This window comes from Sus scrofa, chromosome 1 (genome assembly GCF_054392235.1).
Source record: "Sus scrofa isolate SSC_HxYL_T2T_F1_AM1 chromosome 1, Sscrofa_HxYL_maternal_Yorkshire_Landrace_v2.0, whole genome shotgun sequence".
NCBI lineage: Eukaryota > Metazoa > Chordata > Mammalia > Artiodactyla > Suidae > Sus > Sus scrofa.
In genome coordinates this window covers 28,931,110-28,947,001 of record NC_139383.1, presented here as the reverse complement: position 1 = coordinate 28,947,001, position 15,892 = coordinate 28,931,110, and positions in this window count along the sequence as shown.

The window sequence follows — 15,892 nt, the reverse complement described above, 5'->3', positions numbered from 1 at the left end:
TTAATGACCTTATTGTTATTACTAACATACAAATATCAAAATTAAAAGAATTTATCTCAGTTCTTTAAGGTGGAATTCACAAAGACACATAAATAAGAAATGTTGAGAATTGTTTTGGACCCTAAGTCAGGTGAAAAGCCCTTTTTCCAGCTAAACCAATTTTTTAATCTCTTGTCCATTCACTTCAACACACAGCTTTGGAAAACTTAATTTTCTGCAAATGTGTGTACTTTAAGATAAGGCAGGTTCCTCAGGGACGTCTCAATATCTTTCATGTAGTTTTTTTTCCCCATCTTGATAAACACACACATTCACCAAATAATAATTGGGGGAAATGTACATATTACTGCATTCTTACTGCATATATCTAAGGCTGAGGCTCTAAGCAAAAGCAAAATGTCTGAATTAAAAAATGAAGAACTTTGCCAATCATTCAGATATTTTTTTTGTTTGTTTAATTTTATAAGGGCATCATATTTAGAGCCAATAAACCAGATGACCAAGCGTTTGGTGCCATGTGGATTATCCCCGAAAGCATCTGTTGGGTTATTTTTGTGTAGAAGCTAAATATTCAGTATTATAGGAGAAGGCCAATAAGAAATATATAGCAATGTTTATTTTCTTAGATTTAGTAGAATTTATAGTGAGAAATGAGAAAAAGGAAAAATGCAATATGTAAAAAGAGAAAAGGTCTGTTGCTTTTAACTTTATCATCACATATCGAGCTCAATAAATTCTTGTTAAATGAATGAATTTTGTAATAAATTAAATGCGGACCCTTTCAGTCTAGGAGATGAGGCTAACCTAGCAAATATCAGAGGAGGGAACTTGAAAGATGACTCTGCCCACTTCGAAGTGGGCACAGCAGGCCCAGTGATGGGCTCACCATAAGGACGGCTAGGTTGATGCATGACACAAAGGTGAAACAGAGCAGAACTCGGCAGAATTCAGCCGTCTAATAGTAAAAAAAAGAGTGATATCACATACAGATGCAGAGTATAAATGGGTAGAGCGAGGAGCAGGATTGCAAATGCAAGAGTAAATCCAGAGCTAAAAGCTACGCTGGAAATGAATCCTTATGGAAATAGAGCGAGCAAGCAAAGGCAACAAGACTATCTGAACAAATGTGTTAGCTTTAGTCCCTTGGTCTTTTGAGTAGCAGTTGGCATTTTGGATTTATAAGCTGCCACAAAATTGCCTAGATGGAAATAAATAAGGAGATAAGAAGTCAAGGCAGAAGAGCAAAGGGAGGAATGAATGAAGAGACGATAAGAACTGAGAAGAAGGGACAGTAAAGGAATTGATAATATGAAAGGAAAAGGAAATAGATAAGGGAGATAAAAACAGAGGAAGGAGGCAAGGGCAGGAAGTGAGAAGGAAAGAAATCCCCCAAGGATTGGGAGGAATCTTGACTATTTCTTGACCGGTCTTATAAAACTCCATAATCCATTGGCTCATTTATTAACACCGACTTGCCAGGGTACCCGGCCAGGCATCTTTGAAGTTTGTAGCTTTGGTATAGAAATGGCTCCAGTCTCAGAAGTTAGCTCTGAAATAAATATGAGGGATGTTTCATTATAACCACAAATCCGTGAGAGTGAAAATTCATAGAAAAAGGAAAACGAAAATATTATATTTTCTTTGAAAAAGTTGGTCCTGAGGTCATTACCCACTAATGATTCATTCTACCCAGCCAGGAAAGCTAGGGGTACCCCTTTTATGAGTCAAAATATTTTTTTGTGTGTGTGTGGATTTCTTTGTTTTGAATACTTTATTTCTTGATTTGTTAAACAATATTAATGTCAAGTGACATAACAAATGGAAAATTAGTTGAATCCCTCACACAGAGGCATCAACCCTGGAGGGTACACTTGATAAAGATGACTAAAATTTTTGTCTTCTCTAATTAATAAAGCATCAACTGTTAGGAGCAATAAAATGCTTTTTATAATGCAACTAGTTCCTTATTTGTCCTGCATTTGAACTTAGGGTTCTGAGTTTCCAGATGTCTCCCAAAACATACAACTGAGGGGGGCTGCGAAATGCTACTTTTATAAAACAGAGAGTAAGATCAGGGACATTATCAGTTCTAACAGAAGTCTGGAATAATAGAAACTGGGTCAACAAGGATTTAAGGGAAAATAATGGATGAGAGATTTCAACTGCATTCTCAGAGAGAGTTGACTACAAGCTTTTACTTAGTGCCATTATCTAAAATGTACTGTCACTGTTATAGGCTACTAATATTTAAGTTAATAATAATAATAGTAGTAGTAGTAGTTTACATTTACTGACTATTGCTATGGACTAGGAGCCATTCCAAGCATTTTACAAATTAATACAGTCAGTCCTGGGAACAACTTTAAGTGATAGATATTTATTATTTTTTCCCCTTATTTTGGTGAATTGATGAGACTAGATGGATTCCCTGTGAATTAATTATTTAAATTCAAGTCGTCAAGTCACAAAAATTAATAGCAATCATAATACTTAGTAATTCAGCAATTCAGGGACTTTTCTAACTATTTAATAAAGAAAGATTGCTCCTGAAGATCAGGACATAAACAGTTAATTGCCTCAGAAATTCAAAACCCAATATAGGATTACTTTGAATAAGCTATTTTAGCAAGTATTTTTAGAAAATTTCAGTGGTTTGCACTTGTGCATCTGACCTAGGAAATATTAACCAGAAACTTAATATTTGTTATATGCATGTAACACTGGATTCTATAGTGTGTTCCCTAAGATGTCTGCTCTTGTTGAAAGACTTTGGGTCAGGCGCTCAGTCACTAGTTCCAGGGAAATACTCAGCAACCAACAGGAGCTCTGATCTTCATCCCTACTCTTCCAGTCTGGTTGTGTCATCTTCCTCTTAAAAGCAGAGGATAGTAATGTTTACATATCCACCATATGATTTGCTGTAAGAATCAAATGAGTTATAGATGCAAAAAAACTACTTAAATCCTTATTATTTTTATGGTACTAAACATGAGAATATTAGATGATGGAAGAAGTGGAAGGATATATATCTGCTCAAGAATATTATAGATTTGATCACCTTATTTTCGCATTCGATCATATGTTCATCTTGATAAATGGGAAAACTGCTTATATTCTAACTATATTAATTAATGGTCTTGAGTTATAACTAAGAGGCTACATATAATGTGTTCGTCCAGTATACATGTGAGCCAGACTTGCCTGCCTTCAAATCAAAACTGCATTGACTAGCTGTGCAACCTTAAACAATGTTCTTAACCTCCTCAATGTCCTCACCTATAATATGGGCATGATACTGGTATCTATCTCATTGAGCTGTTGTAAGGATTAAATGAATCAATGAATTAAAGCACTTAGAATTAATAACTACCATATGAAATATACTATATAAGCTTTTTCTATTATTATGAATTTTAACATAGGTTCAGGTAAAGGCAAGTGGCATTATTATTTTTCTAAGTCACTCCATATGAATTTCGAAGACATCATTTTTCAAATACTTTAAGTAAATTAGAATCACACACATACTACTCACCCAGCACTCTGCCAGGTAACAGCAATAGCAACAACAAAAACTATGCGATAGTCTCCCAGCCTTCAAGGTGTTTATAATCCAAATGGGATCAGGAAAGAAGAAGGCAAAAAATTATTGAAGACCAAAACAATTTATTGGGGTATCAAAATTAAAAATTCAATATCTGCTTCAAGGTGCAGTAGAAGGTCATTATGGATTCTTAATCAGGAGAGTGACATGATGAGAATAGTGTTTGAGAAACAGAATGCTCAAAGACCTGAAGATTTTTCTCCTGTATTGCCAGACTGGATAGACGGCAACATCACGTACCTGGTCACTCAGCCTGAGTACTGGCAGTCCAGTCCATCTCAAAATCCCATGAGTGTGAGAACCTAAAGATCTTTGTAAGGCACTTTCCACTCTGAATGAAGTGTCCTTTCTTCTGCAAACTACGAGCATGGCCACCGCCACCACCAAGTTACATCCTCTTACCTGGGCTATTGCAATTACTTCCTAGTTTCCCAGCTGCTTTTGACCTTCCCCAATCAAACTGATTGTTACCTATCATCTGTCTAAAATTCATTATCTGGAGTTCCCATCGTGGCTCAGTAGTTAACGAATCCGACTAGGAACAATGAGGTTGTGGGTTCCATCCCTGGCTTTGCTCAGTGGGTTAAGGATCTAGCGTTGCTGTGAGCTGTGGTGTAGGTTGCAGATGTGGCTCGGATCCTGCATTGCTGTGGCTGTGATATAGGCCGGCGGTAACAGTTCCGATCCGACCCCTAGCCTGGGAACCTCCATATGCCGTGGGAGTGGCCCAAGAAATGGCAAAAAAGACCAAAATAAATAAATAAAATAAAATAAAATAATAAAATAAAATGCATTACCTGAACATTCACTCACTCATTCTCAAATGTTTATTTGGTGCTTACTCTATACCAGGCCGATTACAAACAATCACTGAGCAAAAAACAGATATGGTCTCCAAACATCATGAAGACGTCATGCTGACAGATAATAACCAAACTATCCTCACAAACTGAGATTGAGTTTAAGGTAAAATTTAATAAAAATTTCTAAGCCTCCGTCTTCACATATTTGAACAGGAATAATACAACCTACCTCACAATGTTGTTATGTAGATAAAATAAGATTACGGTTAGGAAAGAACCACAGAGTAGATGCTTGATAAGCATTTACTTTGTTTTTGAAATCAAATGGCAGCAATAGGCCCAGAGGATGGAGCTAGAAATATGGATCAGAAAGTCACTGGTAGAAGGTAAGTGGAGAAGAAGCCATAAGAGTGAATGATCGCTCCAAAAGACAGAGATAGTCTAAGAAAGTTAAGGATCAAGCACTAGCTCTGGAGAGGGAGAAGGAGCCATGAGAAAGAGACTGAGAATTTGTAAGAGAGGGAGCAGAAAAACCAGGGTCTGCTGTTAAAAAATATTAAATGACTGTGTGTGTCCTGCATCTGTTTCTATTTTTAGAGATAACTACCAGGTAGCAATATGAAAGAGAAATACATAAACATCTTAAATATATCAAGAAAATGATCAGCCCTTAGCTGGTTACCAAGTGTTGCACAGAGTCAACTTTTATTCAACTCAGACAGTCTGGGGAGGAGACCGGTTTAAACTAATGAAAACTATGAATTATATTATATTCTTTAAATAAGTGCAATTTGATTTTTTCAAATGTATACAATGAGATGATGTTAGGCCAAGAAGAGTACTGGCAAGTAGATGCTTTTATAGACTTGCTTCCATAAATAACAAAAATTACTTTATTAATATATAAATTAAGAGTACTTAGATAGATGATATCAGACTACATGCTTGAAAAATGTGTTCTCTCAAGTAGGTTAATTATATACTTGCAGTCTTTTATACTATTTTTTGCTTCCTGAATCCACTTAGCATAAATAGAGCAAAGACATTTTTATCTTGACCCCATGTCAACTACCAAAAATTCCAAATTGGCAAACCAGAGTCGTGAGCTTTTACCATTCACAGGACTCAAGCTCATATATGAATACTCTTCTCTTTGAAAATCCAGTATATTTAAGCTAGTTTTTTCTAGATCAACTTTTCAATGGTTAACTGATCTTCTTGAACCAAATAAATGTATTTAATTTCATTGATGGTTTGTCTTACAAGAATAGTTGCTCCACTAAGGAACTGGTCCCCTCATTCTGCCCTACTCCCCACTCCTGTCAGGGTGCACCTGAAGCATTACATTCAGTTCTGGGCATCACATTTTAGGATAAACTCCATCAAACTGAAACACAGTTCAAAGAGAAAGATACTTGGAGTCAGTTCACACAAGAGAGAATTGAAAAAAACTGGGAGGCTTGGTCTGGAGAACAGATGCCATGGAGAAACAGAGACAATAATACTTCTCTCCAACTATCTGAATGGCTAGGTGCATAAGAGACACTGACTTCGTTAATTCCTTCGGCTTCAGAGCTCTGATCTTCAAACACACATGTCCACGGGGAGCCTAAGAAGGCTTCGGAGAGCCGGGAGCAGCGTTCCGTAGCCCCCCGCTGCCAGTCAAATGGGCCTGTGTGGAGGAGGGTCAGGCAACTCTATTCCACAAGAACCCCAGGGGACTCTGAAGAAGGTGGTCCGAAGAGCACATTTTGTGAAGCACCACGTTGCAGAGTGAACAAAGATCATTGGTCCAAGAGTCCAGCTCAATATGCCAAAGGTCTTCCTAATGATTAGAGCTTCTCTGAAATGGAAAGACTTGTCTCACATGGTTGGACATTCCCATCTCTGGTGGGTTCCAACCAGATCCTGGGGGACTACAGTCAAGATGTCATAGAAATAAGCCTTCAACAAACAGATGGTTGTGCTGCATGGAAACGGACAGACTCAGTAGCTGATGAGAATGCTTATTTCCGGATTTGTTAAATAAAGATGCCAGCTCTGATCATTATCTTTTATACAGAAGTTGCTTGGAAGTGGGACAAAAAAAAAAAAAAGAGCAGAGGCCAGAAAGATCCCATTTAATTCTGAAACAGGGACAGTAACTGGTCAATTCACTGTTTTTTCCCTGAAGAACCCTAAATTAAATTATACTTACAAGAGAAATATTAGAACCTTCTGTTTTAATTTCTTAAATCATGTATTATCTTTACTAAAAAATGAATTCTAAGAACTCGGGAATTATTTAGTGTGTGGACCAAAAATGATAAGAAACCATGAGTGACACAAGTATCTGGAATAAGAACTAGGATGTGGTAGCAGAGGGACACAAGACACATGTTTCATGGGAAGGGGAAGTGAAGAGATGGCGAGGAAGGAAACAAGACAAAAAGTAGCTTTTTTGCATTTTACTGATTTTTCTTTCCAAATTTCAGTGGCCAGCCTTAACTTTACTACAAGCCAAGAGTTTAAAGTCAAAATTAATTGTTCTAAAGAGAATGAAAAAGAAACAGGAAGAGAAATGACATCTTTTAACATCCTGAACAAGCCAATTCTGATATTGATAGGGAAGGGAGGCTGATTCATAATAAGTCAGATGTGCTGGGAAGCCAATAATGAGACATTAGTTCCATTTGTGGTTTGGCTGTGTGAACTGCCAAGCTGCAATGTGTGAGAGTGGGCTGAGGACCCGGATTCACGCCCTTTCCTTTTATGACATAAGATGTCCTTGATTTGTGAGGCAAAAATACATCCTTTTAAAAAAAAGTCTAAGAGAAGAAGGGCATCCCTGTATCTCTTCATCTGAGAGTGAAGAAAGCTGTGCTGGTTATCAGGAGGCCTTTCTGAGGAGGTCGTATATGAGTTGAATTCTAAATGACTAAAAGAATCCCAGCATTTGAAGACCACAGAACAACTCATGAGGCAGAGGGCCCAGTCAGGGCAGAAAATCGGTGTTTGCCTCAAACATACCAAAAATTACTTTGTGGAGGGAGTGACAGCCATATTTCCAGGCTTGGGGATATTGGGAAGAATCTACATTTCAGAGAGTTCCCGTTGCAGCACAGTGGGTTACAAACTCAACTAGTATCCATGAGGATGGGGGTTCATTCCTTGGCCTTGCTCAGTAGGTTAAAGATCCGACATAACCATGAGCTTTGGTGTAGGTTGCAGACATGGCTTGGATCTGGCATTGCTGTGGCTGTGGTGTAGGCCAGCAGCTGCAGCTCCAATTTGACCCCTAGCCTGGGAACTTCCATATGCTGCTGCAGGTGCAGCCCTAAAAAGAAAAAAAAAAAAAAAGAAAGAAAAAGAAAGAAAGAAAAAAGAAAAGAATCTGGATTTCAAGAATATGGCTCCTATTGTCCCTGTGGCTCTAAAGCCACAGCCACTGTGACTACCAAAGCTAAAGGAGCCACCGCATTAGGTTTTGACTGACACAGAAAGACCACTGGACCTGCACACTGGCTGGACAGGACCCACGGAGATTCTTACTTTTTTAACAGCAGCCCAGAAGGCAAGCTAATATAATTCAGACATGAGGTAGAGTTACAACCATGGGTCAACTTTGATCAATGACAGGAGATAGGAAGGGGCCAGGAGATAAACTGCTTATCCACCTCTCTGAGATCCTGTTTCTAGATGTTTTCCTACAGCCTCTGTGAGAGGTCCTTTGAGACTATGAACCGCCCACCAGCACACCCTCCTGTATTTGCTTGCCCTCCTTCCCTGTCTTACTAAATTCCTTTTCCTCTCATTCCTCTTTCTTGGGGTTTCACTGCCTAATAGAGTTAACTCTGAAGTTTTTGCCTCAGGCAGTTTTCTAAAGGATATGTTCTAAGATGCACATATTAATTCATTTAATCCTCACAGAAGTCTCATGAGGCAGATATCAATAACATCCCTAAGATATAGATTAAACACCAGAACAACTGAGCACAGAAGTTATGTAACTGGCCCGGAATCATGAAGCGGGTGAGTAGGTCAGGTGAACTGTGCACCCAGGCTATCTGGCTCCGCAACCCTTGTGGTCCACTGTCGCACAGATGATGGTTGCACTCAATGGCAGGAGGTGGGGGTGGGGGGCTGCATTTGAGACGGGAGCACCTGTGCAACTGTGCACATGGAGAGAATGAGCCTACTAGTCTCAGGAAGTGCTGCCCCTCTCTCCCCACCTCCTAGGAGAGGTCTTGAAGCACGTTGTGAGGGTCCTGGGGCCACATCGCTGGACTCGTCTTATTGGAAAAGGCTAGGCTCAAAGGATTAGCTAGTCTTCATCAGCACTATCATTAAGCATGTACCAAATATCTATTTTGTGCTTAGCAATATTCCAGGTAGTAAGCATTCCTAATAATCAGAGATGACCTTGATACTCACTCTAGAGACTGGGAAACAGAGTCAAAACAAAAAAAGCTGGGCTGGGACCCAAATAAGTGGCATGAAGCACTAGCCTTGAGCACAAAAGTTAAGGAGCCCCCCCCCCCAAGCTCAGTAATCTAGAGAAATCATATTTTAATACAATAATTTTTTATCTCGATTAATGTAAAAAATGTCATGTGAACAAAATATCAAAATTTTAAATGAAAACAGGGTGAGTACCAGGGCCCTACCAAGCCATATTGGAGCCCGAGGCAAAAGACATAATCAGTAATACCAGTTCTTCTCCCAGTTCAGTCCTGTAGAGAAGAATAAATTATTCAAGGTGCATATGTTCATTTCTTTGGCCCTCAGGGCCAACTCAACCCCAGAGTAGAATCAAGACTCTTTTTTAATAACTTCAGTGTACAGACCTAATATATACACTTAAATACATTATGCAAGGACTGACATGAACAATTACAAACTGTGCCCAGAATTATACTGTCCTACAGCCAACCTGGGGGCATTAAATAATTTTATTCAGAATTAAAATTACTTTTAATTATTCCTATCTTTGACACTGGAAAAAAAATCACTGTTTTCTCATTGAATTTTTTTTTTTAATCTTAGAATTAAATAGGAAATAGGATTGCAGCTGACGGAAAATGTCAACATGTGATAACTTGTAATGTGTGGTAAATGTGGAAACTGAAAATATATTATAAGCACCGGTTTATTATCTTTATATTTTTGCTCTATTAGAATGAATGATAATAGTTAATACACAATCATTTAAACTTTTAAATTGTAAAATTAGTTTAAATTTACATAAGGATAAATACCTAATTTAAAACTATATGCCTTTATATACACTAACTTTGAGAGAATCAAGTGGGAAAATGTTCCTTTGTGCCTATGAAAAATTGTCTTCTGGGTGGGAAAAAAAGGATTCTTTGAAGGATAAAATTCTACCGGAATTGTTGTGCTGCATTCAAATAGATCAAAAACTTTCTGTTTAGGTGTAGATTCCGTAAAAGGGGGCAGATCTAGGAAAAGGCTTCTTTGCAGGCTGCTCCACCAATGAGCTGGGGGTGAGGCAAGCATGGAAAAAGGGAGGGAAATTCCCAGATTTAGAGGAGAGCAGAAGGGGATACCCACAAAAATCAGAGACAACTTGGCGTGGATTTAACTTCCTCTTCCTCAGCTTGCTGAACCACTTCTTCAAATCAAAACAAAATATAGCAACAACAACAAAAAACCCTTCTTTATTTTACAACCGAACAACAGTGATAATTGTGAGACTGCTTTCCGTACTTTCCCAGTAGGTCAGGCTGTAACTTGATTTAACTTCTTTTGCACTGGGACAAACAGAGAGAGGGCAACTCTTCTTTCTATCCCCAGCCTCAGTCTGTGATTTGCCAATTTTTATAAAAATGCCACATTGTTGGTACTTTCTTATTACTCCCGTAGCCTACGGTCATTCTGGAAGTCCTATGGCTTCTCTTAACTCCTTATTATATGCCGTGTAACTAATAGGGTTTTGAATCCACCAAAAAGATAAAGTGTCTTCTTTAATATTGGGGGGAAAGTACTTCCTAATGATCATTCAAAATGAGTTAAGCAGTAAAATTTCTAATATGGTTCCTGTGTGTCATATTATAAAGGTTTGCTAGTCAAAAGCCTATAGCACAAATGCTGGAGAAGGTGTGATGCAAACTCCTACACTGTTGGTGGGAATGTAAGTAGATGCAGCTATTATGGAAAACAGTATGGATATTCCTCAAAAAATTAAAAATAAAGTTACCATAAGATCCAGCAATTCCACTCCTGGGAATATATCCAGACAAAACTATAAATCAAAAACATACACACCTCTATGTTCACAATAGCTAAGACATGGAAACAACCTAAATGTCCATCAACAGAAGAATGGATAAAGAAGATGTGGTACATACATACAATGGAATACTACTCAGCCATAAAAAAGAACAACAGCAACATGGATGGACCTAGATATTATCATAATAAGTGAACCCAGAAAGAAAAAGGCAAACATCATGTGACATCACTTATATGTGGAATCTAAAATATGATACAAATGAACTTATTTACAAAACAGAAACACTCACAGACATAGAGAACACACTTCTGGTTGCCAAAGGAAAGGTAGGGTGAGGGAGGGATGGAGTGGAATTTGGGAGTTAGCAGATGCAAACTATTACATAGAGAATGGATAGAGAATAAGATCCTACTATATAGCACAGGGAACTATATTCAATATCTTCTGATAAACCATAATGGAAAAGAATATGAAAAAGAATGTACATATATATTATATATATATACATATATGTATATATGAATCACTTTGCTGTACAGCAGAAATTAACACAACATAGTAAATCAACTATATTTCAATTTTTTAAAAATGCCTATAATACAAGAAAAATTTAAAAAATGACCTTTGGTCCCTTTACCTATTATATCTTCACTTAGAAGTCTAGTCATTGTAACCATTTTCTAAGGTAATCTCCAGTGGGTGATTACACACACACACACACACACACACATGTTTTTCAGGGCCAAATTTCAATTCAGTGAAATATTCTAATATTTAATCTAACATTCTTAGTCCAAGGAGAACAGACTGGAAATTTCACAAGCATTGATTAAGCTGTAAACTTTCAGATTTCTTTCCCTTCCCCAGTCATATTTTGCCTCCTAGAAAAGCCTTGGTAGACAAAATTTTAATGCTTTACTTCCAGTACTTTTAGTGTCTTGAGACAGAATGTAACAAAATCTTTTTTTTTTTTTTTTTTTGCTTTTTAGGGCTACCTCCAAGGCATGAGGAGGTTACCAGGATAGGGCTCAAATCAGAGCTACAGCTGCTGGCCTACACCACAACCACAGCAACACCAAATTTCAGCCATGTTTACAACCTACACAACAGCTCACCAGATCCTTAACCCACTGAGCAAGGCCAGGGATCAAACCCACAATCTCATGGTTCCTAGTTGGATTCATTTCTGCTGCACTACAATGGGAACTCCTAAAAAATCTTTTTCTTTTTTTCTTTTTTTGCTTTTTATGGGCTGGAGTCGCAGCATGTGGAAGTTCCCAGGCTAGAGGTAGGATGGGAGCTACAGTTGCAGGCCACAGTCACAGCCACAGCAATGCCAGATCTGACCATGTCTGCAATCTACACCACAGCTCACAGCAATGCTTGGATCCTCAACCCACTGAGCAAGGCTAGGGATCGAACCTGTGTCCTCATGGATACTAGTCAGGTTGTTTCTGCTGTGCCACAACGGGAACTCCCATCATAAATTTTAATACTCTAAAAATGATGTGTTTAAAAGTCTTACACTAGGAGTTCCCATCTTGCCTCAGCAGAAAACAAATCGTCATGACCAGCATCCATGATGACACAAGTTCAATCCCTGACCTCGCTCAGCAGGTTAAGGATCCAGCATTGCCATGAGTTGTGGTGTAGATTGCAGACTGGCTCAGTTCCTGCGTTGCTGTGGTGTGGCTATGGCATAGGCCGGTGGCTACAGCTCCAATTCGACCCCTAGCCTAGGAACCTCCATATGCCCTGGGTTCAGCCTTAAAAAAAAAAATACTACTCTAGACATAAATTCTCTAGTTCTTCACGTCTCTGACCTGGACACGGAGGTTCTTCTGGAATTTATGTTTGAGCCAAACTTCCACTTAGTGGGCAAGGACAGTGGTGTTCATTCATGTGCTCAAGTACCATGAAAGTTCTCTGTTCAAAGTCTCAAATATAGGAGTTCCCATCATGGCTCAGTGGTTAACGAATCCGACTAGGAACCATGAGGTTGAGGGTTCGATCCCTGGCCTTGCTCAGTGAGTTAAGGATCCGGCGTTGCCGTGAGCTGTGGTGCAGACTGCAGACGCGGCTCGGATCCCACGTTGCTGTGGCTGCGGCATAGGCCGGTGGCTACAGCTCCAATTTGACCCCTAGCCTGGGAACCTCCATATGCCGCGGGAGCAGCCCAATAAATCACCAAAAAAAAAAAAAAAAAAAAAAAAAAAAGTCTCAAATACAGTTTAATAAAAAAAAAAAGAAAACAATTATAGCTATATAGTAAGTAAGAAATCCTCTAGGTAATTCTAAGCCAAAAAAAAGTAAGTGTTATCATTTTTTTAGATGTCTACACATGGCAGAAATTGAACAATTTAGTTTTGAATACTATGATTAGCCTTCCTCTTGCCACCCAGGGGAAAATTTTTTAAGACAAGAACAACAAATTGTCAATTAACCTCATTTTAGAATCTGTAAATTTTATATCTCCAGATGTGAGACTGGATAGAGTACAGATGGAATAGATGAAGAAGGAAAAGAAAAAAAATACATATTTAGGATAACTTCCCTCTTCAGAAAAAGATGACTATATCAATCATTGGAGCACAATGTTCTCAGCTATGAATAGGGATATTGTTTGGCCTAATAAATGCTATCGTCTCTTAAACTTTAAGTATGTGTGGTGAAGGAATATTTCTTTTTTATTTTCATTCTCATTTGTTTGAAGGGTAAGTATTAGCTACTATAAACTGGAAGACCATTCATACACTAAATAAAATCAATTAAGCCCAGGGGTCATAGGATTTATAAAAAATGTTCAGTAAACCGTTAAACTTAAAATTATGTTAATTCTGGAGTTCCCGTCGTGGCGCAGTGGTTAACGAATCCGACTAGCAACCATGAGGTTGCGGGTTCGGTCCCTGCCCTTGCTTAGGGGGTTAACGATCCGGCATTGCTGTGAGCTGTGGTGTAGGTTGCAGATGTGGCTCGGATCCCTTGTTGCGGTGGCTCTGGCATAGGCTGGCAGCTACAGTTCCAATTCGACCCCTAGCCTGGGAACATCCATATACCGCGGGAGCAGCCCAAGAAATGGCAAAAAGACAAAAATAAATAAATAAATAAATAAAATTATGTTAATTCTTATTAACTTTGACTTTATGTATATATGTAGGTATGTATATATTATAAATATACATATTTATCACCGTTATATCTTTGTCAGAAAATAGGGAATAATGTCTGTTCAACCCACTAGGTAGACATGTATATTGTTCTAGATTGTGTAAGGTGAAATCATTCACATAAAAGTGTGAGGTGCCCCCTGGGCAAAAACGCTTCATTAAAAAAGAGAGAGAGCGATTCAGACAAGCATAGTAGTTATGATTCAGTTTAAAAAAATAAAACCTTAGTGGTCACAGGAGAAGGGATTCTAAGCACCGTATGGTAATTGCCCTTTAGTTTTCTCCCCTGATCTAGACCTAAAGCTTCTTCTTGAAGGTGTTACCCTAAAAATCTTGTGACATCAGGACAGAGGAGGGAGAGCCGTGGGCAAAGCATTTTTGCCCATAGGCGGAACCCAGCCAAGGTGGACAGAGCCCCAGAGCTGTGCTCAGGACATAGCTTGACTGTGGTACTTTGAAAATTCCAGAAAGCACAGTGCCTCTCAGGCTCCATGAGGAACCCAGCGCTGTGGTCATGCCCGGGGCACATGGACTGGCCAGGTGACGATGACATCTTGCAGGCACCACAGGGAGCTACAGGAGACAGAGGGGTGAGGAGAAAAGCTTGGAAAGGAAGAAAATGACAGACCCAGGGTTACTCGTAGGGTTTGTTTTATTATGAGCAGAGGTGAGGCTGTCTGAGTGAGGGTCATGGAATAATGGATGGAAGAATCAAAGACACACACATTTACCACATTAAAGCACATAAAATCTACAGTAAATATAGCGATGAAAAAAAATTTTTTTGGCTGCACCCATAGCATGTGGAAGTCCCTAGGTCAGGGATCGAACCCATACCACAACAGCAGCCTGAGCCACAGCAGTGACATCACTAGATGTTTAACCTGCTGTACCCCCATGGACTCCAGGGATGGACTATTTTTGGTTGTGTATTTTGAAATGAATTTAGATCACCAAGTAGATTTACTGATCAACTTTCCTATTTGTATTTATGGATTTCAACCTCTTGGTAATAGACTTTACCCTGTAGAATAGTAATGTGATTGGACTATTTCATCAAGAACCATAATTCAAAGATGCATTATTTCATCTAATCCAGCAGACATGTGGGGGATAGGCTTCTAATGCAGCCCTGTCTTAAAGAAGAAGGACTGATTCCAGAAAGACAAATAACCTGTCCAATATCTCACGGTGAGTGCAGAAAGGGGCAAACTCAGGGCCTCTGGCTCAGAATCCTTATCCACTGCACTCCTGTCATAGCCCTGCATGACCTGTCAGTATCCCCACAGCTACTTGGTGACCCCAGAGTCAACAGGTGAAAGCTCTTGGCTGATGACTGGGAAACCCCAAAGGGAATCCTCCTGGCTCTGGTTCAGCTTCTCTTTGACCTTGGGAAAGTCACTTTTATTTCTATTTCATTTCTCCATCTGCAGAATGGGGTTGGGTAATAATAACACCTGCCCTACCCAAACTTATATGAATGCTACAAGGAAGAATTAGGTAATGTCTACACAGAGGCTTTGCTCTCCTTAGAAGAAAGTCCCCATAAAACACAAGGCAGAAAGTCATTACAGGGGCTGATGAGATCAAAGCCTGCGGCCATGAGCCGGGAAGCTTTCCCCTGCACCAGGGAGCACTTACTGCTCTCCACTCTAATAACATTCCTCCCTTAAGATTCTACAGTGATTTGCAGACAGTCATTAAGTAAATCTTGCTGCCCTTAAGCAAGGTGCAATTTGCACTATAAGAGCCTAAAGCTTTATGAAAACAAAATCTTAGGAGGAGCTAATGCAATGCTTTAAAAAATAATTCAGGAATTAGGAAATTTACATCGATTTTCTAATCCCCTACTCTCTGTATCCACAAAATACAATTTTATTTAACTCTTTTGTTTTCTGTGCCATTACAAGCAGACTTTATGTTAGGAGACCCTGTGCAGAAATAAAGGCAACAGGAGTTCCCGTCGTGGCGCAGTGGTTAACGAATCCGACTAGGAACCATGAGGTTGCAGGTTCGGTCCCTGCCCTTGCTCAGTGGGTTAAGGATCCAGCGTTGCTGTGAGCTGTGGTGCAGGTTGCAGACG